The following is a 27,209-nucleotide window of genomic DNA, read 5'->3' on the forward strand; positions in this document are numbered from 1 at the left end:
CGGGGCAAAGTGGCAGCGGTAGAAACCACGAAACATATTTATTCAGTAAGTTCACTATCCGACACGATGCAGTGCGGCATTCGCATGAGTAATCTGCAAACTTTCTTAGGAAAACTTGCGCTCGAGTACCTACCGGGGAGTGGAGTAAAAGAGAGTGGAAAAGAGAGACAGATAGATAGATAGATAGATAGAGAGACAGAGACAGAGAGAGAGAGAGAGAGAGAGAGAAAGAGAGAGAGAGAGAGACAGAAGGAACTGCTGGAGATGCCGGTGGTTACTTTCAACCCCTCTTCTATGCGAAGGCGCGAGAGGAAAAGGGGTGAAAGTATTCAACCTGGGGGTTGAACCGCTCACGTTGCTTCTCTTCTACTTCTACTTCTTCTTCTTCTTCTTCTTCTTCTTCTTCTTCTTCTTCTTCTTCTTCTTTCTCTACTTTCTGCAGCTCTTCGGCGTCTTCTTTCCTACTTCCACTGTAGGGATTTAGCTTCTCTTCCAAGCAGCCCTTCAGCGCTCTCACATCTATTATCATATTTCACGGGAGAGACTCGAAAACAGCCAGATTTATGAACGGACTTCCGGCCAAATAAACACGAGCCGCGAGCCCGCCTTCGGCATCCAAGGAATGCTCGAGTGACAGGATGCGAAATGGACCGACTTCAGCGACCACCCCCGTCAGAGTTCGAGGACGTCGTAAAATCATTTTTTTTTTTTTTCTTTAGTTTTGTTTTCGTTTTGTTTCCTTTTCTTTATTTCTTTTTTTTTTCTTATTCTCGCGTAGGACGAACTCTTTAACGATTCAATAACAGACTTCCTCCTTTTCGAAGGAACCTGTAATTTCATACGCGAATGAAATTGTTTTCAGACTGAATCAAGCCCTCGGGAAACACTTATAGTTGAGTTTATACAAAGCGCGACCCTTGTCGATTCGAGGAACCCTCTCGATCGGCATAAACATTACGATACCTTTTTTCCCGCGCAAATGTAAAAATTAGCATAAGTCAGTTGACACGTTATAACTACTTTTAGGGCTCATACATTTAAGCTCAATCATTTTCCAATAAAAAGATTAACGATACGATGTTTTACTTACGTAAATGTGTTACAGCTACTCATCCATGAATGATACTTCGATAAATGATTATCCTCGTAGACATAGAATTTCATCGGATAAATAAAATATAATATCAAATTGATAAATATCATCGAATAATATGTAATGTAAAAAAATATATATTCGAACGCATAGTTAACTACGTGGATCGGAGAATGGATACATGCGCGACGAGAAACCATAAGCGTACTGCAGGAGCACGTGACATCGAAGGAGATTTTCGTCCTTAAAATTCGAGAAAGACAGGCGCACGCATACTCGCGAAATAACCTTCGTAGAAAGCACGTGCACATTTATCGGCAAAAATAGCACCCAATCAGGGACGTAGACCGTGTGCACCTCGCCCCCTACACGTTTAAAGCGCGTGTGTCTATGGAATTTGGTACGGTCGCCATGACAACCCCGTACCGCTCTTCCAGGGATGGTCACATCACAGGGAATTTCGCCTACTCGCTCCCTTTCTTTTCTTCTTCTCCTCTCTCTCTTTCTCTCTACTATATTTTTCTCTATTCTTTTCTAAGACAAAACTATATGATATTTATGCACGCTTCTTTCCGACTTCGATTCTTTATCAGCATTAACTTATAATAATGCCGGTAAAAAAGAATACATGGATTTCCATGAAAAATGGGTCGTGAAATATGTAGATACTCGATGTTTTTATAAACGAGACGAAGTAGAAATGTAAAATGAAGATTTACATTGTGGTATATTTATTATATAATACATTATTATACTTCCATCTCTCGAAAAGAATTTATTATATTATAAATCTATCTGTTATAACTTTTACCAACGTCTATGTTGTATTTACGTATACGTTATTTGAAATGCAGAACCATTTGCACGGACTACATGCATATGTGCATAGAAGAAAAAACTAACAGACGAAATTATCGAATCGCAATGCGTAATCTTAAATAAATACTACGCTATTATGAAAATGTGCGGAATTAAATAAAATTAATTTTGATTCCCGATTACATTCTCTCTCTCTCTTTCTTTTTCTTTTTTTTTTTTTTTTCTTTAAAGCAAGTACAAGAAACTAAGACGAAAGTTTGTACGATCCTTGACGATATTATTATTCTCAATATTTTGACATATTTTTTATGTCGATATGATATATAAAAAAAAATGGGACGATGATATAGGGCGTATTATATAATTTATACAGAAGAGACCATTTCATGAGAAAATGGCTAAAGACCATACCGGGTAAAAATTTCAACTCGCATGATCGCATTTCTACACGTTTCGTTTCCACGCGCCCTGTAGTATACTCGAGATACGTAAGAGGGAATAGTAGGATGGCGTACGACCCCACCAAGGCGGACGAGAATCGATCATACGTGATGGGAGTTTTATTCTTATTGGCAGGACTAAGGCAGCCCTCAGGCTCTCGAAAATTTTCTTCGTTGACTGTACACGAAATAAGAAAGAAGGAAGAAAGAAAGAAGAAGAGAAAGAGAGTAGGAGGAGGATCTCGAGTACTCGTCGTTACGTAAGACCGAAGACAACCGATCAAACTCTCTTCTGTCTAGAAAAAATTGTTTTGGCCGCGTGTCATTGAAGGGGAGTCACCTTTCTTATATCGCCCTGCGAGAAAGGTCTATCGTAATCGATAAAAAACCGATCATCGTTCCTTTCAACAGGATCGACTCGTTCGTTTATGCATAGCTTCCGATTAGTTTTCTCTTTCACGATGCGAACGCGTTACAAAACTCAAATCTAACATCGAGTTTTAGTTGTATCAATCGTGGCTCGTGTATACATATATATATTTATTTATTTATTTGGTTTTTTTTTTCTTTTTTCTTTTTTTTTTTTTTTTTCTTTCTTATAAAATCAAAGTTCAAAAGAAAAGTGTGAGAAGTGGATAGAGTCCAGCTTTTCAAGTTGCAACTTGACGCTCTTTTTTACAGACTTCTCAGTCATCTCCGAAGTATCAGAGATATCGAGTTTTACTTCTAGCTGAATCTCGAGCAACCATCCCAACCTCCCTCAAACCCTTCCTGCGAATGTCCCACATGGATTTACGGAGGAAATTCGCACGAGGATTTTTTACCTCAAGCTACGATTCGATCTCGCTTTATGGAAGTTCCTAGTGCGACCTTATCCTCGGCGGTGTACTTAATAAACTAAATTCGAAGGGTCGAGGAGAATCTTACTCGTCGACACGGGAAGAACCGTGTTATTTCACGTATACAGATATACGCGTATATGCATATCATCTGGCATGTATAAGGGAATAAAACGAGAAAACGAAAAAAGAAAAGGCATGTTTTTTTTTTTCTGTGGGTGGGACCAGAAAGAAGGCCCTAGAAGCCCGCCCTTATCCACCCCCTTGGAAACTACTCGTGTGTTTGGACTCCCTAGATACGGTACACGCATGTGAGGCCAGGAGCACACACTCGCCTTCACGTATTGATTCCATTCTCGTTCTGGGGACTTCCTCTCCCCCTTTGCATTCCGCTCCTTCTCCCCCACTCTCTCTCTCTCTCTCTCTCTCTCTCTCTCTCTCTCTCTCTCTTTCTGTCTCTGTCTCACTCCTGTTCTTCTAGCCTCTCTGCTTCCACGCCACCTTTCTTTCGTCTTTTCCATCTCTGTTGCTCTTCCGGATGGAACCAACCCCGTCGTTCGCTTCCAACCCTCCCATCCCTCGCCACATCCCGTGATCTGAATTCTTTCTATTTTCCGTACATCCCTCGTCGTACCACACCCTCCTGCCATCCAAAGACTCTCTTTCTCTCTCTCTCTCTCTCTCTCTCTCTCTCTCTCTCTTCTACCCTCTCGAGTTTTATTCCTTACTCGACATTGTTACCAACGTGCATCCCTCCCAATACTCTCCTCCAGCAATCCTCCGCTAGTAGTGAGACGAACGTTGCGCTAAGAGAGGATCCTCTTGATCGCGAAATGATATATGACGTCGCGCATTTCCCCGATATACATAAAAGAAGAGAATTTATGAGATGATCGAGCCGAGGCTTCTCACGGATTGCGCCAGATTAATTTGTAGATTAAGTTACCGTTCCTAGGCAGGTTGATAATCGAGAAAGACGGATGAAAAATAGTTTGATTGACATTTTCAATGAATTATCGTAAAATAGAAAAAGAGAAAGAAAAAGAAAAAGAAAAATAAATATAATAAAAATTACGTGTGATTTAAAGTACTTTTTGATCGATCGAAATAAACGGGAAATAAGGAAAATTGGAAAGGGCAATGAATTCGTTTAACAAGTGGTTGTAAGAACGGTGAGCGAGCAAAGAGAGAAAGAAAAATAGTGGAAGCAAGTGGTAACAAGGTGAGGCCTTTAAATCGAGATTAGAATCTCCCTCGTGCCGTCTCATTCTTCCTCCTTTTCGAGCTTTATCGTTCTTTCTCGCGAAGCAGCTGACGTAATTTAATTCCCTTGGAAGGGAAGCAGAGAGATGCGCTTACCACGACCTACCCTTACACATTAATTATAAAGGGGAATCTGCGTGTTCCATTTCTCTCTTTCTCTCTTTCTCTCTCATCTTCCTCTTGAAAAGCACTTTCTCTTTCTCTGTCTCTCCCCGACTGTAAATGTACTCTGGTTCTTCGTTCGTTCGAGTTTCACGCGACCTTGACTTCTTAAATGAGAGTTAGAAATGTAGAACAGATAAAAGCGAACATCAAAATCGAATGGAAACGTTTTTGAGAAATTTTGAAAAATAAATTTAATCGAGTATGAGAAAAAAGAAATGAAAGTCTTATCGTTCGTTTTCTATTCGTATAAAATGAAAGGTTATTTAGAATGCAAAAGCAAAAAATGAGAGAAAGAAAGAGAAACGTATTTCGGGATGCATCTACACTTCTTCCAGAATTCACGACAAAATTTCATTCTCTCGCGACGTACATCTCATCGCTCGAGCGATATCGAGAAACGCGCTCACCTGTCGGTGTGTACACCTGTGCGCGCGAGTCCGCACAAACAGACAAACACTCTGATGGGTAGGAGCGCGTGGCCGATAAGGGTTTGCGCGCACGGTTCTCGAGACGAGGCTGGGACATATCTACGATATTGGATGTAGGAAGAGGAGGGTATACATGAGAGAAGTAGAGAGAGAGAGAGAGAGAGAGAGAGAGAGAAAGAAAGAGTATAGAGGGATGAAGGGAAAGAGGATGGTGGAGTCGAGGGGATCGCTGCGACGACCTGGAGAGGAACCGAAGGGTGGGTGGTTAAGGGTGGTTGTAGAGAGAAGAAGAAGAAGTGGAGGAGGAGGAGGAGGCCCGTGGATGTCGGGACGTCAGTGTCGGGAGTCCGGGATGCGAAGGAAGGAATACAAGTCCCACTCGCTCCCAGGGGGTGAGTAGAGTGGAATGAGTGAGTAGAATCGCGGAATAGGATGGAGTCTGAGGGTGCGCTGCTGAGGCAAAACTCGTACGCTCTCCTTCCATCTCTTTTCCTTCTCTTCTCCTCTTACTACCAACGCCCAAATCGCTTTCTATACGGAGCACGTATGTGTGACTCCCCTACCAACCTGTATTCGGCATCCAAAGTATAAATAAAACACAGAACGCCGCCGTTCCTATCGTTTGGCTAATGGGAACGAATGGAAGGGTTCGTTTCTTTTTAAATAAATCGCATCGAACCATACCGTATTCGATCGTTCCGATTAATTTCTCTTGTGAATCATTTAAGAAAAGAAAAGGAAAACAATAAAAGGAAAAAAGAAAAATAGAAAAAAAAAAAATAAGAAATTAAATATCATCGTTGATATTAAATTGATTACTATCGAATTTCTCTATTTGAAGAAAATCAAAATATCTACATGTGTCATTTATGTCGTTGATAGGTAGATACCACGAAGGACTTCGATTTTCTAAATTCGACTTTCAAACCCTCGCAACCGACTCGACAGCCTTCTGCCAATAACGTCGGCTCAAGCTCCTACCCCCTCCCCCTTTTCTATTACGTTACCTACCCTATCTTACTATTCTTACTATCCTATGCTTTTCCCTGCTCCTCCTACACGTTCGCCCCTTTTCCTCTCTTCTCCGGCGACGGCGGCATTCGTCTCTCTGCCAAGTTCTTCTTCCGAGCTTGGCGGCTGCTGATGTGCCCTCGGGTTCGGCCCGACGGACAGGCAGACGTTTGAAATCTCGTATCGTCTCTCGTCGTATTCTCTTTCTTTCTATTTCTCTCTTTCTCTTTCTTTTTTTCTCTTTTTTTTCTCTTTCTCTCGCTACATCTCCCTCTAACGCGCTAGCTCGTTCCATTCTACCCTCTATTTCCCTCCCTCTTTCTCTCTCTCTCTCTCTCTCTCTTTCTCTCTTTCTCTTTCTTGCACAGCTCCACGCTTATACTCGGTTGAAAGACGTCGACTCAGCTCCCTTGCCTCCCCCACCTTCCATTTCCATCTCCCATACCACCCTTTCGACTTTTTTCTCGCTGCGTGCGACGCGACGATTTCGATTCTACGATGACGCCTATCTGAGAATAAGACCGTTCTATAAATTCTTCCTTACCTCCCCATTCGCAATCCTTCGCATCCTTTAATCCGCGTCTAGAAATAAAGGAATCAATATATGTATGTATATTCCCGCGTTAGAATATAAGTAGTCGCAGTGCGCACATTGTAGAACTTAGCGAGAGGCATCGGACGTTAAAGAGGAAGGTAAACCTTCTAACTAAGTCTGAAATACTCCGAAATGCTCCGCTGCTACGGCCGGGCTCTCTACGTGTCTTGCGAATCTTCGCTCCTAACTGAATTTTCCTCCTGAAATATTCACAACGCGTTGCTTCGCTCGTACATATCACTCCGGCTTCGCCATCTCGGAAAGAGCCCAATGTCTTTCCTTTCCGTTTCTTCTTTCCCGTTCGTTCTGTTTTATTTTTTTTTCTCTTTTCTTTTCTTTTCTTCTTTCTCTTCTTCTTCATCTTCTTTTTCTTTTTCTTCTTTTTTTCTTTTCTTTTCTTTTTTTTTTCGTCTTCTTCCTCCCCTTCGTCCCTTTAAACCCTTTCTCTGTTTCTCATTCTTCCACGAAAGATATATACGATTTCTATCAATTCAAATATCAGACCTTAATACGTCTAACCTGATTTGCATATATTCTCAAATGACAATCCCTTCCTTTCAATACGAGATATTCTAACTATTTTCATTTAGTTTCGTAAAAGAAGATATCGTATATCCATTGCGATATACTTACATTGATCTTACGGAATAACAAATTTTAGTGCGATGATCGAAGAAAAGTAGCAAAAGACAGAAAAGCTTCACGAAGTATAAAAAGAGAATAGTAAGAGATAGTAATAGGGAATGAGGTATCTCATGGATGAGAAGACGAAAAATAAGAAGAAGGGAAAAGTAACGGTGAAAGAAGAGAGAAAAGAGAACGAACAGAAGTCGTAGTAGGGTCTGGGACAAAGGGGTTTGTATCGAAAGTCGGAATGCAAATGCGAGTAACATCGACACGGCATCTCCATTCGAACGGTTCCTAAATTTGTCCTGGCATTCTTCTTATCCCTCTTTCTTCGGTTTCACGATCACGACGGGCGCGCGCGCGCACACACATTGCTAGATATACACGAAGAAGGCTTGGTAAAGGAAAAGGAGAAGGGGAAAGGAGGAAAAAAAAAGTGTATTCATTGAAACGGAGCTATACCAAAGAGACATACACATGTATAAAAGAGAAAGAAAATGGAAAAAAGGATGGGAAGACCAATCAATAAGGTGTACAGGGTTTAGCATGACAATCAATAATCAAATAAGAGAAACGTCAGTCAGGTTAAATTCGAGCCTGTGTGAAATTATATATTATGTGTCTCTCTGTCCGTGTATCTATGTGTATGTATGTATGTACGATAAACGTCAATAATGTATATATATATATATATATATATATATATATATATATATATATATATGCAAATCTGTATGCTTTCATGATAAAAATGTTCTTATTTATTAAATATACATTTTAAAATCATGTTTTAAAAATAAATATCATGATTACGTAGGATATATATTGTAAAAGGAAAGAATACAGAGAACGTTGTTCGCTATACTTACGCATCGTAAGTGGAGACGATGCGAATCCTGTGGGAAAAGACGTTTCGTAAAAATGACAGTGGAAGGATATGGACTCGTCGAGAGGATGGAAAAAGAGGTGAATGAGCAGAAGGGGTAGAAAATATACGGACAGAACGACACGATGATTGGGTGGGCGGAGAGCCTCTTCCATATTCCCATGAGCGACTTTTTCCTGTTCCGTCACTCACCCGATTGTTTGTATTCGATCAAAATTCTATTATTCCTAACGTGCGTGGGACGAGAAACCATCGTTGGAGCTCGGTGATCTCCTCTCGCGACTACGTAAGGCTTTTCTTGATCTCTCTCTCTCTTTCTCTCTCTCTCTCTCTCTCTCTCTCTCTCTCTCTATCCTTCTCTATTATTTTATCCGTGCTTACATTATCGTGAAATATTTCGAAATACAATGATAGGTATACGAGAACGCGTAGTATGCGTGCTCTTATTTTCTCAAGGACAAAGAACGGCGAACGTACTTATCGTTTTTTTTTTCACTTACTTACTTGATTTAGAAAGAAATGGGGAAAAAAAAGAAAAATATGTCCGATAACGGACACGGTAAAGGAACCATGTTTGAAAGGGGATTGGTAGAAAGGCTAAGGCCAGTAGGCTCCCTCTCCCTCAAAATAAAATCCAAACCCTCGACGTATTCTCTCTACCCTCGTTTAACGTCTACAATGCCTTCACCATCACCGCAAAATTCTCAATGATCTTCGACGACGAAAGATTTATAAGGATTACAAGTCGCACAAGTTCCATTCTCTCCCTGAGAAAAATCATCGTTTTCCAAATTATCGTTTCGACCGTCTGAATCGTCGGCTCCTTATGAAATTACCATGAATACGAAAACTTCTGACGCTCAGGGCATAGCCCATGAGCGCAGCCTTTCGGAAAATCGACGATATGAAACACTGCCACTTTCCGCTTACGCCCGCGAGAAATGGGAATGGGGAAGAAAGAGCACGGCTTCTTGGCTTTGGCCTCCGCTAAAAATATTGAATTCACCCGACTGGAAGACCATAATTCTCCGAAAAATGCGTTCCATTTCGGTGCCGTTAACTGCGAAAAGGGATCGCGCTCGAACGAATATAATTAGCGATCCACGAACTCTTCATCGTAATTCGTTTTTTTTCTTTTTTTTTTCTTTTTTTTTTTTTTTTTTTTTACTTTTGAATCCATCTTGCTCATTCTTATTGCTCTATGGTAAAGTGAAAAATAACTGATGCGATTCGTTATTTTACAAAATAGATATTTATATATACAGTAATATAATTTTATTAAAAATGAAAAATTATATATCGTTTGGGAGAATTTACGTTCTCTCTCTCTCTCTTTCTCTCTTTTTCTCTCTCTTTCTCTTCTAAATTCAAATAAAATTTTTATTTTAGTTATAACAAAAAAAATGAGACATTTGTCAAACAATTTTATATGAATTTAATCATAAAGAAAATGGCGTAAAAGAAAAAGATGGATCCTATCATTCATACGATATAAATTAGAAACTTAATACAATGAATTGAGTTAATAGAAATTTGAGTTAATACAAATTATTTACAAGCAATGCTGATTATCAATTGAAAAAATATCTTAAAATCCAATTACACGGATTTACGAGGTAAATCTTATACACATACGATATCGATACGAAGTATAATAATGTTTCTCTTGAACGTTCCGATCTTGAGGATTTTAATATATCAATCTTCATTCAATGCGTTTGTATATTTTCAATCAATTACCAATACTTCTCTTGCGATCGACAACTAGTCGATTAATAAAAAATACGTATTAAAATATCAGTAAACTTTAATGTACGAATACTAGATGTAAGAAAACGCATGCAAAGGAGTTTGGTGTCGAGGGAAAAATTTCTTGGGAAACTAAAGTTTATCGTGAGATCGGTGCTATCTTGAAAGACGAGAAAGAGAAAAAGAAAGAAAGAGAGAGAGAGAGAGAGAGAGAGAGAGAGAGAGAGAGAGATACAGAGAGAGAAAGAAAGAGAGAGAGAGAGAGAGCGCGCGCGAGAGAAAGAGAGAGAAAAAGACAGAATGAGAGAGATGAGAAACGAGAACGAAAGGGGTGTTGCGGTGAAGAAGAAGGGGATGGGGATGGCGTGTTCCAAGGGTGATAGATTGCCTCCTCGCAAGGACGAGGCAAGCTCTCTTCCAACGGCAGAGGTGATCTCTCTCGAGAAAGCTCGAGCTTTCTCTCTGGGATCTGGTTTTGAAGAGGAACGAAGGAACGGTGGAACGAGCGTTCGTTCGCCGATGGAACGATAGAATGTATCATCGTATGATTTATTATCAGTGGCTGTCTTCGAGCGACCATCTCGCATCCGCAGCCAGTAGGAACCCCACCACTATACCACCCTTCGTCCTCTATCTCACCCCGATGCCATACTCACCCTTACCTTTTCTCCTCCGACGTTCCTCGGTCTTCTTATCTCCTTCGCGAAGTGCGATGGTAAAGGCTTTCTCTTACCCTCTAACCGCAGATAATTCAAATAACGTTGACCTTTTAAAAATTAAACTTTACGTTCTAACAATTATTTTCTTTATTATTATTTAAATTATTAATTTATTAAGAAAAAAAAAATATATCAACCGGATATCTTTCGATTTACGAAACTTTAAATATAATCGACCTTGTAATCTATAGAAGCGATTTTATGTCTTGACGAAACGTTTACACCCTCATAGATAACAACCTCTTTAGCATGTATATACGAATAGTGTATACACGCGTTTAAACGCACCCCGAAAAAAAAAAAGAAAAAAAAAGAAGAAAAGATAGCAGTCTCTGAATATTGATAATCTTTGTAGCAGAACCATGCCCTCTTTATCCACCCTTTTTCCTTCCTTTACAGTGAATCTATAGATGGCTGAATGTTCTCCCACCATCATCTCCGATCGTACCATCCTTCCATGGCATTTCTATTCCAAACCGATCTTTAAACTCGACCTGCTCGACGAGAGATAAGCCACTAAGGGGTATAAATGGCGAAGAATGTCTACGAATAATGTTACTTCGACGATACTTACGCTTTACTCGTACTATCCTTTTCTTATGCTAAGTAGTTACGGACGCGTATATGGTCAGACGGTGAATGACAATAGACGAAACGAAATAATTTATTTTAATGATTACAACTTACAGATTCTACGTTACGTAAAATAAATGATGATATAAAAATGTAGGTAAACGTTAGGAAATAAAAGAGATTAATAAAAAGTTCGTAAAAGAAAAATTACGAAGGTGCTGCCATCGAGAGGTCCTTATCTCGCAAGCTCGTAAGAAACGTCGAAAGTTTGGCCGCCACTGCGATTTGGAATTTTTATGGGGTCGTTACGAACTCTCGCAATGATAGCAATGCCCTGGAATGGGTGCTGGTAGGAAGAAAAGGGCACACGCGTACGGACATCGAAGCGTAGCTCGCGCAAACGCGATAGCCGAATCTCGCGTCCTATACGCAAAGTAAAATGCGCTTGGGTAGTCGAATGGCGAGTAGAAAAAGTGCATTGGAGAACTTTTACGACACTCTCAGGGCGTTTATGTCGCGTGTAAATCTCGCTAATTCCGCTGGCTTTCGAGGAAGGTAACTCGGGTCGCGTACCTTCGTTCTTCTCCTGATCCTTGAACGCGATAAAAGTCTTTCAGAACTGTAACATCTTAAAACTTGTAAAATCTCTTACGAGGACGATATAGTAATGTATAACTCTTTAATTCCTTTTTCAAATTTATATCAACGTTTCATTTTTAAAGATATATATATATATATATATGTCTTCAATGAAAATACATCTCTTTACGTCAATTTATAAAACTCTATCGTTGAATAAGAATTTTTCAGGAACGTACGTGCGTTTATATAAAGACAACTATTTTTGAAAATTTTTCCTTTCTCTTCGACGATCCTCCATTACCGGAACGATTCCCAAGCAACCGACGTATTCTTCCAAGTTTTCTCGAATCTGTCAAGTTCAGCCAAGGGCTGAATTGCATTTTCTTTCGTCCTCCCGCTTTAGCCGGAAGCATCTACAAGCGAACGAGGGCGCACGCGCTCACACACGTGCAAGATACGATTCGCATGTGCGAGTGGGTTACGCGTCGTCTATATGGAACGCGAAACGTTGCCTGCAGCAGCCACTGTATTTACTCATATCGCGAGTTTCTCGATAGTTGTTGTTTCCAAATAGCATTTCGTCAACGTCAGCCGCTTTCGCGGGAGTTTCTCTTCGCCTACCTTCTTTCGTTCTTCCCCTCTCCCTCTTCATCTCTCTCTTTCTCCCTCTCTCTCTCTCTCTCTCTCTCTCGCTCTCTCTTGCTATTTCCCTCTTCTCCGTAAAAAGCTTCGTAAGAAAGAAGAAATCCATTCTTCACGCGACGCCATCTCCCTTTCTGCCCATTTTCTCTTCTCTCGAGTCTTATTCAAACCGACTGCCGAACTATAATTTATTCGTTGAAATGTCGGAACTAGAAAGCCAATAATATACGAAACTAATGTTCCTTTCATAAGAATCCACGAGAAGATGAGTTTGTGTTTCAACGAGATCAAAATTCTCAAATAGGAGACCAGGAAAAGCTAACAAGAATAAGAAGGACGAGCTTTTTGTTAGGACGCCAAAAAGTTCTTGCCGTTGGATTTTATCTCTCTGAAAGAATGGAACGCAATAATTTTTCTTTTTGAAATGTATTTACCAGAACACAGGGAAGACTCCGACGCTAAGTAGACGAGAAAGGAGAAAACAAAGAGCAAGGAGTCTATCCGAAACACGCATCTCTCATACGTCGGATAGAAAATCAATACCGTCTCAGCGTCTCTGAACCCATTTGCTCCCGTACTGCTGCATACAGGTCTGCCAACGTAAAAAGATATTCGCCCAAACGAAATATATTTTCCGTCGGATAAAAGTCTCGAAGGATCTTGTACCTCGACTTGCCGTCTTTCACCTCAAATGGAACTTTTGCAACGTCTAAAAACGTCAATCAAATAAAGCTAACGATCGATAGAGGTTTGCCTCTGCTGAATAAATGCAATAAATTTTATTATCCAAAATTAAATACATGAGTTATGTTAACGATCGATCTAAGTATCCCATAATTACCATCTAGAGATATTATAAAGAATATAAAAGAAATGAAAAAATGAGTGAATATTTTGCCAAACGATCACAACCCTAACTTCCTCGTAATCGCGGACAGGTGGTTGATTACGGTTCGCCGTGCGGAGGGTGCAAAAACGGGGGCGGCGGCTGATCCAGACGGTTATAGTGTTCAATAATTAAGTGGAACCTGTTGCGCTTCTCACCCCCTACCTTCACAACCTCCAGACTACTCCCGGCCAGTCACATTCTACGTACTTCGACCTTCGGCGGTAAAAGCACCACGTCGAAATTCATTATTCATGCCAATTAAAAGCCAACGACCTTTCTACGACTACGGAAGTTGCATAATTCTCGCATCTCGCAATTCTCGTTGATTTACGGGAAAAATACTTTCCCAACGAGCTTGGTCTTCGATAATTTTACGCCAATTTCACACTGATCATTTCTTTCTTTCTTCTTTTCTTTATTTTTTTTTTTTTTTTTTTACCAAGCGTACATTTTCAAGGGTACTAACTTTCATCGGCTTTTATGCTTTACGACTAGCAACTCCATTTAAATTGGCAAAATTCATTCGTGTATTTCTCGATTTTCAACGAGTTTGACCCTCTTCTCAACAGAGAGGCCCTTGCCTCGGTCGACATATACAAACAGTTAAGTATAAAGGAACTCCCGTATCCGCGTTCTTTATAAGTATGTCATTTTCCGACCCTTCCTCCTACTCTGTTCACATATTACGTAGTATTTCATGGATAGAGATTTCCTTTGGACTTTTTATCCTTTGGACTTTTACTTCTCTCTAATCTGTGTCCTTTCAGATATTTCCTCTTAAGTAAAGTCGATTGATTCTCAAGAACAATTTACCCTTATAATCTCGATTTTTTTTTTTCCATTCGATACACGTCATAGATCTTTATCAATTTGCAATATTAAAAATTCCTCCCTCTGCCGCCTTCCCACCTTCTACCTCCAACTACTTTGTCATTTTTTTTTTCTCTCAATATTTTCCTTTCTATCATTGACTTTTATTGACTTACTTCTTATATTCTAACGTGAAAATAAAAATCTTCACATCTTGTACATTTAATAAATAATATCCATCGAACGACAACGCGATCGTACTTTGCCGATGGTGACAAGGCTAGGTATCGCATTGAAATCCCCAGTTTCCAATTTTCTCCGTGTAGAGAAAATGTGCATCCATAAATTGGAATATCTGAGAGGCTGGTAAGACATGTCGTTAATACTCGGCCGCCATTCGGGGATTCGCGTATCCGCAAAATTCCAGCGTTTCATTGACATCGACGTCCATAAAGTGCCAATAATAAGTGCATAATAACCGGCGCTTGATATCAAAAAGGAGGCCACGGAGGGAAGCGAACGTAAAAAGGGATTCGCTCGGAGTAATATGATATGGGAGATCGGGATGCGGCAGGGGTGGAAGAGAGAGAGAGCTTGAGGGTGTGGGTGAAGTGGATGGGGGAAAGACGACGGTACACCGTGCGATACCGCGATGCTGAGAAGGGCTGATGGGAGGAGAGAGAGGGAGAGAGGGGGGAGGGAGGGGATGAAGGTGGGTCTTCGAGGCAGAAGAGAAGCACACTGTATGTCGCAGTAATCTTTTACGGTCTATCTCGCATCACGCTGCTGCGCGAGCTAGCATTGCTGCCTGTACAGGTCGATTCAGAAATCTTCCGAAAAAAAAAATGTCGGCTTAATAATTTTCTCTGAGTCGTCGTAGAATAAGAGAGAAAAAAAAAAGAAAAAAATAAAGAAAAAGAATAGAAAACAACATATTAAATGAGAAATAAGAAGCGTACAAAGGACATCTCTTTCCTTGGATGTATATGTTTTTGATTTTCATCGATGTAAAAAGGAAGAGAAAAGTAGAGGAAAAAAAAAAAAGAAATCAATGGATGATTTTTCTTGGCAACTTTTTCGATCTTTCATTTAACTAAGTTCGGAGGGTCGTAGAGACGATAAGAAACGATGATATCGTAAGCCTATACTCGAATATTATACGTTGAAACGACCGGTATGTGTACGTATTCTCGACTGAAAGGAGGACTCGAAAAGCTCCATCTCCAGCATGGGGCTCTCTTGGGATAAAGGATCAAGGTTCCTGGATGCGATGCACACGTATATCCTTATCTTATATCCCTGCCAACCAACCACCCACTATCTACTTCTCTACCCCGTACCTCCTAGCTCTCCTCTTCCTCGCCTACCCCTTCTTACCACCCCGCATCATTTCCAAGTTTCGTAAGATGGCGTGTCCTTTGGCGTGCCTGCCTAATATCAAGCATCATCGCTCATCCCTTATATACATATATCTTGTACGAGCTTTCTTAAGCACCAACCGAAAGACCCTGTCGTCTACCTTCTACCGAATTATCTGCCATTATACGACGCAAACGCTACCGAACGACCGTCGGAGGTACGCAGACATCGGAATTAATGCATTTCGAAATAACACCCGAATATTATTCCCTTATATACGATTGCTCGGTAAAAATATTCATTAGTTTTTCTCTTTCAGCGCTTGAAAAAGGAAAAATATTACCGAAAGTTTTTTGAAGAGAAAGAAAAAAAAAAAAAGAAGAATTATGTGTAAAAAATTTATTCTAACAGACAGGAAATAACAGAGTAGAAATGACAACAAATCCAACGAGTAACTCCATCTTTTTTTCTTCGACGAGTATACGACGCATCTATCATGGCGTCGAGACATCACCCCCTTTTTGCCCCCGTACGACGCACGCGTTCGTACGGGGGACATACGGAACCGTGTATACGGAATATATCTATGTCCCCTTTCATATATGTATTCGTACATCCACCTATATATCCAACTATAGGTGTATACGTGTACATATGTATATACATATATATATATATATATATATATATATATATATATATATATATATGTATGTATGTACGTGCCTTCTCCCATCTTCTCTTGCCTCGCCTCTCCTTGGAAACGTAAAATTACTGGAAACGCAAAATCGATAGTCGCGATACGGGAGGCTCCTTCGATCCTTTTCCTACCTCCCGTATTATGCTCCTTTTCGCGCATTTTTTACGACCATCTATCGTTCGAACATCGAACATAACGTGTCCCGTTAGTACGACGAATATTGCGTTCCGCGTGAAGAACGATCAAATCGAATTTTACAATTGGTCGTCTATCGAATTCGAGTAGGCATCGTATATTCGAAAATAATGCATCAAAATTTTGCGAGAGTAAGATAGGAAATAAGTATAACAAAGATAAGTAAAATATGCTTGACTTTCTTATTTTCTACACACACACACACACACACACACACACACATATATATATATATATATATATATATATATATATATATTAAGCATGGATGTATATATGTATGTATGTGCGCGTATGCATGTATGTGTGTGTATATATGTAGTATCATAGTCGACACGTAAAAAAAGAGAGAGGAAAAGTGTTCTTCGTTACTTCGAACGTTAACTCCAAGCAAGTTCATTCAACGAGAGTGAAAGTTACTGCGAAGTACTTTGCGGAAAGTTCTTAAGGTGGGTCAGGTCTTTCCTCGCGGTACGATGTTATTTTAGAGGGACGTCGAGTGGTAATGGGCGAGGAACGGCGGGAGGAGAATGAGGACGCCTACGAATGAGACTGAGAGGGAGGATTATGTTAATTTATCGTCTCTGAGATCCTTGAAACTTTGACTAACACGATCAAAGAAAAAGCACTGTCTGTTCGTACTTCCTGTAAATTGATTATTCTTATATAACTTTGTCCAAGATTGTTAAATCCAATAGAGTATATTCTTACAACCGCAATGTTTGTTGTTAATACTTAAACTTTAATTCGATTCCGTTCGCGTTTAATTATTAAGAGAAAAAAAAAAAATTAAATTAACTTTAAATTAAAACTAAAAAAAGAAAAGAAAAAAGAAAAAAGAAAAAACGAAAATAAAACAAGCAAACAAAAAATTCCTATTACGAAACAGCATTTTATGAAAAAAAATATAATGCTACCAAAAATTCTTAAAAACGAATCAGCTTCGTGTCGCGTCTTCGGCTTACACACGATCGAGCTAAGATCTCGAAGGCATACATATTTCGCAGACACCATCCTGCTTATCTTTCGAAGCGTTTCCCTCGGGATCTTCTCTCTCCGCCATTCCATCATCTATACGCTCTCATGTATATACGTGGAAGGGGTACAAAAAAGAATCTATACAACGGTTTGCGTCTTTCGATTTTTCTCGAGCAAGACCGATCGTGATACGTGTCTGTCTAAACGAAAAAAACATTCTTTTCTTTTCTTTTTTTTTTTCTTCTTCTTTTTTCTTTTTTCTTTTTCCTTTCTTCGGATGAAAATGAATGTATTAAAATACGAACGTATTAAAAAAAATGAACGCATTGAAAATCAACGTATTATAATATAATTACTCAATGAATATTGAAATATTTTTGAGAGAATATAATGATGAAAGGAATATAAAAACATAAAAAGAAAGAAAAAAGAAAAAGAAAAAAAAAGAAAATAAAACAAAGAAAAAACGAGAAAGAAAATATAAAGAAACGTTAACAAAACGATCGAACGACAAAAATTTTTTACATGGAAGAAAAAGAGGTTTCAGTTTAAAGTGCATCGAAGCCTCGTTTCACGAGGAAAGTTATTCCAAGGCAAGTATACGAACGAAATAGAGATGCCTCTACTCTCCTCGCCTACACCCTCGGATAAAAATGTACCCTGAAAGAAGTGACAAAGTCTCGGCGTATTTCGCCAAACAATTTCGCAGCTAGACAGTGTGTCTTAGCGCTTTAAGCTAGGCTCTCTCTCTCTCTCTCTTTCTCTCTCTCTCTCTCTCTCTCTCTCTCTCTCTCTCTCTCTCTCTCTCGTGTAGTGTATTTCTAGTAGCATCCTTGGCCCTGTACAACCGTCGAGTAGTACTAAGTTACAGTAGAAGATCCACCGTTCTCCGGTTTTACCCTTTTCCTTCCTCCTATGAAACTTCTTGCCTCTACTGCATTCTCCTTCTATCCGCTCTCTCCTATTCGCGACGCATACAGTGGCTCAAGTAAAATAGCGAGATTATATTATTTCTACGGTCGAGAAAAAGTCGTCATATTTTACATGTTGAAACTATAACGATTTCTATGTGACCTCGTTCTCTTTTAAATTCTAATAGATAAAAATCTAACATCTATGTATTCTGACACCATGTATTCCAGTGAATGAATAGAAAAATCTTAGAGAAATTCGATGGGGAAATATTTGAAAAAAAAAAAATATATATATATATATTTTTTTCTTTTTTTTTTTTTTTCTTAAACGAACGAGTTTGAAAGCGAGAAAGAGAAAAAAGATAGTGTCGAAAAGATCGTACCCGTGGGTGAGACTAAAGAGAAAGAAGAAGAGAGGGAAAAAAATGAAAAGACAGGAGAAGAAAAGAAAAAAAAAAAGAAAAAGAAGAAATAAAAAGAAAAGGATAGGGAAAGAAAGAATAGCGCAGGGTGCTGCCGCACAGGGTGGAGAACAAGCGAGTTATATTCCAGAGTGTCGCATCCATGAGAAATCAACTATGGAGAAGATTTGCATGCGAGTCGAATATAAGCTTGCTGAATATCCTCAGGTATAAGTATTTCATATAAGAAGAGACCGCTGTATAGCCGTGCGTATAAGACACTCTTCTGTACCCTACGGCCCTTCCATTTTGCGAGAAGAAACGAAAGGGATAAAATCAACCACCCCCTCTCCGTCCAACTCCAGAGAGCTGCTCTTGGATTCCGGAAAGCGGTCTCTCTCTTTTTTCCCTCCCTCTCTCTGTTTCTCTCTCTCTTTCTCTCTCTCTCTCTCTCTTCTTCTTTTTCTTTCCACCTTCTCTCACTCTCCTAGCTCAAACGCGAAAAGAGGAAATGGCGCTCTTCGTCGTCGTCGTCGTCGTCGTCGTCGTCGTCGTCGTCGTCGTCATCGTCGTCGTCGTCGTCGCAGAAAGGCTTCGAAGTGAATAGCTCGCTAGACGTAGAAGGAGAGTATCACTACCAAATACGCTAATGTATCCACGTATATGTAGATAGGTATATGCTAGTATAGCTGCCATATAGGCGACGTTTTAAGAAATATATCGATATCCATGTCGCAACGGATCGTAGCTTTCCTAGTCTCTCTATATAAAACGTTATCGATTTTCGATAAGAATCTCGTCTCCATCATTATCACGAGACTTTCGGAAAAAAGCCCTTGCTTCTTTCGCGAACGAAGCTGTAACGAGTTATGTGAATGAATATATGTAAGGGTTACTGATATATACATGCATATATATATATATATATATATATGTATGTTATATATTATATATTATATATATATATTATATTGTATATAATATATATATATATATACTTTTTTTATTACGACTATGATATTATAAAAAGAAGGGAGAGAAGAAAATACTCGAATCTTCAAGAGTCGCCATCTCTTCACCGTCTCCTCCTTTCTTACCCTCTTTCGCGAAAAAAGGTGTGCTTCTGAGAAGACCGGTATGATATGCAAAAATATGTGATAAGAGTGGCTGTAGTATCTGTGTGCCGTGTTCGTAGATGTTGTCGAGTCTCGCGAGAGTGTGTACGCGGATATGGAAAAAGCAGTGGCAACCCTATCACAGTGGCAACCCCAAGGGGGCTCGCGGGAGAAGAAGAGAACGACCGACCAACCAAGACCCGAATATAGGATGCCAAGAATTTTCATATCTCGATGCCACCCTCAGAAAGTCGCAAGCTTTTCCTAGAAAATTTCTTGGTAGACGCTATACCATAGAAGGAACGAAGAGTAAGGAAACATCGAATTGATCTTTATCCTGTTTACTTGATCTTTATCCTGTTTACATTAATTATATTATTCATTCGAGAAAAAAAAGATAATCGAAGAAAAGTATCGAGCTCTTGCAAATGGATCGAAACGAAAGTGTACGGAAAAAAAAATATAATGAACAATCTGGCGAATCTGGTATGGGTGTAATGAATCATGGAAAGAAAAGGGAGAGTTTATCGCGTTAAATGTACCGAAAAATCGTGGCTACGTCCAAACGTGCTCGAAAAGTCGATAAAAATTAAAATTTCTAAACCATAGGTCACCGTCCAATATTTATGTATGTACATTCGAAAATATCGAAATGTCATTGAACGTAAATTTACGTGAAAGTCTTTGAAATCCTCTCTCGATTCTTCTTCGTTTCCTCCTCGATGCAAGCACACCTCGCGTAGAAAACGTAAACGGCATCGACACTGAAAACTGCCATCCTACGTACCGTCGTCAACATCGACCTCCCCTTTCACCCACCACCACCATCACCACCACCCTTCCGTTGGATAAAGGTGTTAGGGGTGCAGGCTGCGACTGACAGCTACATTTATACGTTTCGCGGATTTTCCATATCGAGATTCGTCGAGTGCACACGGGGCCGGGCTTAACGGCGTGGCACTGCAAATAACGTCGGGAGGATTTGTATCTGTCAGAAGTTGCGGAGCTGGTTACTACGTGCCTCGGTGTTGCCTGCGGATTCAAAAATCCTCCTCCCGCGACGACGTGTACGTGAAAATTCCATGGATTCTGATGCCACCCTTCGATCGCGAGTCTCCGCGAAACATCTCACTCGTTACATTTTGCATCCGAGCCGACGAATTGGATTTTGCGAAGCAACCTCAACGTCTTCCGTCTTTCATCCATCTTATTTTCTCCATGATTTCATCGCATCGAGTCGAAAAAACATTAAATACGTATGGTATATTATTTTTTTCATTAAGTATTTTAGGATCACTATAAAAATCCAACTATGTAAATTATTTCTTTATGAACTTATCTTATTCCCTTTTGTCTAATCCTCCTCTTGTTTACATAAATCTGTCCTTAATTATACTCCGTACGATGATAGTAAACACTCTATCGTACCGCGTTAATACTTTTAGTTATTCCCACGCCTGTACCTCTCTCATCCTGTCCTACAAGGAACTAAACCTTTCAATTTCTATACCGAGATCTCGAAGCCGTAGGATCGTGTAACCCCTTCTTCCGAGTTCATACCTGAACGATGAACAACTCCCGATTGGCTGCATCAAGATTCAAAAGCTTCTCTTTCGAGGGGAATCACGATTAATATTCCCCTATGGCGAGTGACTGTTAATTAATTTAAAAATTATAATAATAATAATAATAATAATAATTTCGATCAATTTGAGATCTAAAAATATTCTTTCTATTCTTTCACGAGATATAACGCTTGTTTCTATTACTTATATCATTCGTAAGTCTTAAATAATAAGTCTATCGATCAAATCTAATCCACCGTATACTCTTTTTTTTCTTTTTGAACGAATATTATAATCATACGGAAAGATAAGAAAATCATCATGTTAAATGGAATACGAAATCATTAAATTATAACTCGTTTGAAAGATTTCGATGCAAGTATCGAGTCTACTATATGGTTTGTCCTTTTAACTTTTCGATCTTGTTGAACGAGACTAAATATATTTGCAAATATGTACAAATATCCCTAGCGATACCCTTTTCCTCTCTTTCGTGCAAACCTCCGTCGAGTCAGTAGCATCCCTCTCACGTGTTTTCTACTCCTGCCATCCTCCGGTCGATCCTCCGGGCCTCGAACGAATAATCAGGTAGGTGTGTAGCAAAACCATTCTTCTTCCATCCTCTTTTCTATCAATCTATCTATCTCCTTCCCTCTCGCTCGCTCGTTCCGTCCTCATACAGAGTATATGTAAATCATGGCAAGCGTGTCCATACATAGTAGCGTGGATCAACGTGTCTCTCTCTTTCTCCTTCTCTCTCTCTCTCTCTCTCTCGTGTGCGCGCGCGCACGTTTATCTTTCTCCATGCGTGTGCGTATACGTCTGTTTGTCTCTCTACGTGTACTACGTGTACGCGTACACATCACGAGGTATATTTGCATGACAATATTATTCCACTCCGAGCGTACGCGGATTGGTTACTCTTTTTCCCTACGTTCTATACTACAGCATGATCCAAACGGTAGATCCTTCGGATCTTGCAGTTGAAGAATATATTTTTCTAGGATATTTATATATGTTATCAAAAAAGAGAAAAGAAAAAAAAAAGAAAAGCAAAAAAAGAAACAAATAAATACACATCTACGGAAATAGGATACTTCGAAAAAAAAGAAAATGAAATTGCCTACCTCTCCCATGGTATACAAGGTAGACACGTTGGCTGGTTGAAAAAGAAAAAAAAAAGAAAAAAAAAAAGAAAGAAAGAATGAAAAAAGGGTTCGTTTGGGTTGTTCGTTTCCCCTATCTATCCTTCTGTCAGTCCCTCCTCTAAAACGTCGCGATCCGAGGCCGTGTCGCGAGCTTTTGAAAAGATCTGTAGAAGCCAGGTCCGTATGCAAATTGGCCGATATTGTCGTGCGTTACGTGGCACCGCCGATATAGGTACATACATACACGTACGAGTACGAGAGCGACTGCGCTCGCGTACTCGCAGGTATATATCGCGAGTAAAAGGGTAAAAGGAGGAAGGGATATATCGAGAAAAAGAGAGAGAGAGAAAGAGAGAGACGTAGGGTACAAGAACAGAAAAATAGCTAGCGAGTGTGAGAGAGGGAAAGAGAGGAAAAGAGAGAAAGAGAAAGAGAAAGAGAAAGAGAGAGAGAGAGAGAGAGAGAGAGAGAGAGAGAGAGTCGATTCAACCGATGCAAATTCGCAAACTAAAACGGAGTGCATAAAGCCGAAAGCTCAGCCGGCTCGAGGCATGATTTGCATAAGTGTCCTGGCAGCTGCGAGCGCTTGCCACCGCGAACACGTGCCTCCGCGTCCGATTAAAGGACTTGCGACCCTCTACTTCCTACTTCCGAATGTTCTACATCTACGCTATCCAGGAATTCGATCGACTTTCCGGCCACCTCCGACCATTACGACTTTTCCTCTATTCCGTCTGTTACTTCTCATATAAAATTCTTCGAAATTATCGACAGAGAGAGAGAGAGAGAGAGAGAGAGAGAGAGAGAAAGAGTAAGGGATTAGAATAAATAGATGGGTTTGAAGTGCTATAAGAAAAGTGTTTTTTTTTCTATGTTTGAAAGAAAAAAAAAATAGATAGAAAGATGTATTTGGAAGCAGACAAAAGAAAAAGAATGATGAAGAAAGAAAGAGAGAAAGAGAGAGAGAGAGAGACAGAGAGGGAAAACACTTCGAGAAATTTTTCGATTCGATTGCAGCTGTCGCGCGTCGTCATTCTCGACGTAGAAGACGAAGACGAAGACGACGACGACGACGACGACGACGACGACAACGAGGACGACTGCAAGGAGCCCTGTGCGCCACGGGAATAAGATATGGAAATTTTCAATTCGGGCAAAATTTAAGAATTTACCCCGGCCGCCCGCGCGTACGGCTGGCGTGTAGTAGGGTGCAGGATATGTATTATGCGGGGAGGGGCGCATTTCCAAGGAAGAAAAAGAAAAAGAGGTGGAAGAGAAGGAAGGAGGGAGTATGTGTGTGACGTGTGTGGCGGCCATTACGAAGAGCCGGGGGTGGTTGCCAGGCAACGCCTTTCAACCCCCACATACTCACACCACCCTCGACCAACCCCAAAACCCTGTGCGAATTCCCCACCCCCCCTCCTTCCTGCTGCTTCTCTTCTCTTCTCTTCTCTTCTCTTCTCTTCTCTTCCATCTTTTTCTATCCTTTTCGAACACTCTCTCTTTCTTACCTTTTTCTCCCTGTTCTATCCATTTTTTCGCTTTTTCGGTTTACTATAACACGAACGTTGCCTACGATGATTCGTTTTTCGATAACTCTTATTGGCGATATTAATTCGATAGATATCGTCTTTCTAATACAATGCATGTATTTATATATGAAATTAAATAAATAGATACTCTTGCATACATGTAGTTCTAATTATTAATAGTTTTTTAATTCTTCTTATATTATATATATATATATCTTTCTCTTTCTCTCTATTTCTTATATAATGTCTGAAGGTATATCGTACAGAGTGTCCGATAAATTTCAAACTCAAGGAGCTTTTATACTTACTCTTTTTTCATGTTATCGACCTCAGCGCAATAAAATCCTGTAATAACTATGTCCGTCAAGGAGCTTAAGCCCTTCTATATTCACAGTTATCAAGAGAAGCTTGGAAATTTAAATTACCATTATATCTACCGAGGATGTTTAGCAACGACGATTTAGTAACATAATTAAAGTCTCGTAGAAAATATAGATCGACGACGTAAAATGTTAATATATAACATTTTCATACTTTCATATGAATGATAAACGTAAGAGAAATATTTTTAAACGATCGAACTCCTATTTCGAGGATGTATCGATGTTGTGAAAGAGAGAAAGAAAATTTCGAATCGGATTCGTGCTCGTTGACGTTCGAATAAAATCGTCGAAAATGGGATCCTCCGTTAGCTTTCACCTTCTAATGCGCATCGAAACGGTTCTGCACATTCGCTGCCTTAAATTGGGTGTAACATTCGGTTGTTGACTCCGGTTGCGCACACACACTTGCATATATATATGTACAAACGCATCGAAAGGACGAACGATGCGAACAAGAAGAGGTACGTATCGATGATGGGTCGATAAACATCAAAGTATTGTGCAATCAACCGCCTATTTGGTGTCATTGTACCTACCTACATTTCAGTAGGTAGCAAGCTTTCTCTGTCTCTTACTCTCTCTCTCTCTCTCTCTCTCTCTCTCTCTCTCTTTCTCTCTTACTCTCTCTCATTCTCATCCTCTTTTTCATGCGCTATTGTGTTTGTTCCTTTCCCGAAGAGAGGGTTTCACCCAGGAACGATGCTTCAGATTTTGCTACCTGAGTGTACTGGAGCAGGAGATAACCATGTTTCGAGATCGCTTTGAAAACGGACACGAATTCTCTTGTGAACCTGCCCTCTAATCGCATCACTAAAACGGACACGATATACAATACGGATACTGTTCTTCCTTTGTCATTTAACAGATTTCACAGAGTTCAATTGTTTACAAACTAAGTTTTTCAAAATCCGAGTTATAAGTTAGCACAACAACGTTTAAGAAATTACCAGAAAATCTCTTTGTAAAGAACAAAAAAAAAAAAAGGAAAAAAAGAAAAAGTACATTGACCTACGACTCGATTACCTGCCATTTTGCCATTGGTATAAACATTTTTACTGCGATTCTATACTGGGGTATCCCTCGGGATCTTTTACATGGGTCTCAAAAGTTACACTGTCCTTTAATGCACCATTATATTGGTTTCCGATTATTAATGGTGCTGTCTCTGAAAACTTGGTTCTACCCTTCCTATACGAAACATACTCTCTCTTTCAATCCGTCAAATCTCCGCCTCGGCAGACTCTAATCCTAACCTCTTTTTATCCACTAATGATGCATTTTATTATCAATCTTTGTTACGTACCAAAAGAAAAATGTTTAAAGACCATAGCGGTATAATCCGTATATCCTAAAATTATTATTATCGATCTCACGAATAAGCCGATTTAATCCAGATTAAATTAAAAGAATTTAATTAATTTTTCTATTCTAAGGTAGACAATACATTTAGTTCGATAAATAATTCGTCGAGTTCACGATTCAGGTCGTCTTACGTGGTTGGTCGTTTTTAGATTTCGATCCACACAGTGGATGGATATTTAATAACGAGTCGGTACGAATGGATATACTTTTGTCGCTCCCGTATATACACACACATATATATATATATATATATATATATATATATATATATATATATATATTTCAGTGAGTCGAAGGCTGCAGTACGGCTGTATTTCGCGAGGAGATATTTCCAATTTGTCTTCCTGCAGAAAGTGTTGCACCGTCACTGAAACCGGCAAGGAGCGCGAGCGAGTGAACGAATGAAGGAAGAAAAAAGGATGGAGAGAGAGAGAGAGAGAGAGAGGAGGAAGCATGCTCGAGTAATGGTGGAAAATCCGCCGACTGAATTGAAGCTAGACGTCGTGAAATTGAACAACGTACGTAATACATATATTCGGGAGAGTGACGCACACGTGTGAGAACTCTAGCTTTTATGTGCACATAAGTGTGTGACTTTTACATGTTCTTACCAATACACGTATGGATATATGAATATATGAATACATACACATACAAATACGTATATATATATATATATATATATATATATATATATATATATACATATTAATAATAATCCGTAGTATCCACGTATCCTATCCATTTCGTTTTTAGAAAGGAAATAGGCGAACTTGTATGATTGCATAGAAAGATTTCTCATGAGATCGTTAGGCATTGGATTATTATTGATAACATATACCATATAGACTCGATTTTACATTTTATTTTACTAGTATATATCCATCTATATATGTAAGCATAGTATAATTTTATTTTTAATAAAACTAAGTAGTTATCGTTGGATAATTATATGTATATTAATTTTGTCTCGAGTCAAGATATTATGATTGAAAAATTTTGTCGTATAAATTTACGGATTGCAAGCTATAAGTTATAAAATTAGACGAATTACTCGTTAAAGCTTTAACTTGAGGCCTTTTAGCATGAGTTTATTTTCTGATTCGACAGTTGCTTTTTATCCTTTATCAAACACTCGAAAGTGGTCGTATCATCGTCTTAGTTAAACAAACAAACGTTTCCTCCCATACCGTATTGTATGTGAGAGAAAAGGGGCTACACTTATCGCGTTAAATATTTGCACCACTTCAAACATCAGGTAGCAGCAACTAGCTTCTCTTTGCCCTAACGAACAGTTCTGGCTCTTTGTAAGATCGAACCTTTCGAAGATACACCTTTCGCTCGATTTGACCCTTTCCCAAACGTATGTCGGAACATAAGAGCGACATTTTTTTCATGTTGATCGTTGAAATTTATTACGGCCCTAA

The 27,209-nt window shown here is 39.5% G+C and overlaps 1 protein-coding gene and 1 long non-coding RNA gene across 6 annotated transcripts in view; both read left to right on the forward strand.

Moving 5' to 3' along the window:
• The window catches only part of LOC124426408 (UPF0489 protein C5orf22 homolog), a 445,446-nt gene that overhangs the window by 384,498 nt on the left and 33,739 nt on the right, over positions 1-27,209 (forward strand). The gene's annotated exons all lie outside the window — the stretch shown is intronic.
• Positions 18,652-22,410, forward strand: LOC124426495. The gene is made up of 2 exons (XR_006942755.1): positions 18,652-19,792; positions 19,873-22,410. It is a non-coding gene; the product is annotated as an uncharacterized LOC124426495 (long non-coding RNA).

Source organism: Vespa crabro, chromosome 1 (assembly GCF_910589235.1).
Source record: "Vespa crabro chromosome 1, iyVesCrab1.2, whole genome shotgun sequence".
Lineage (NCBI taxonomy): Eukaryota > Metazoa > Arthropoda > Insecta > Hymenoptera > Vespidae > Vespa > Vespa crabro.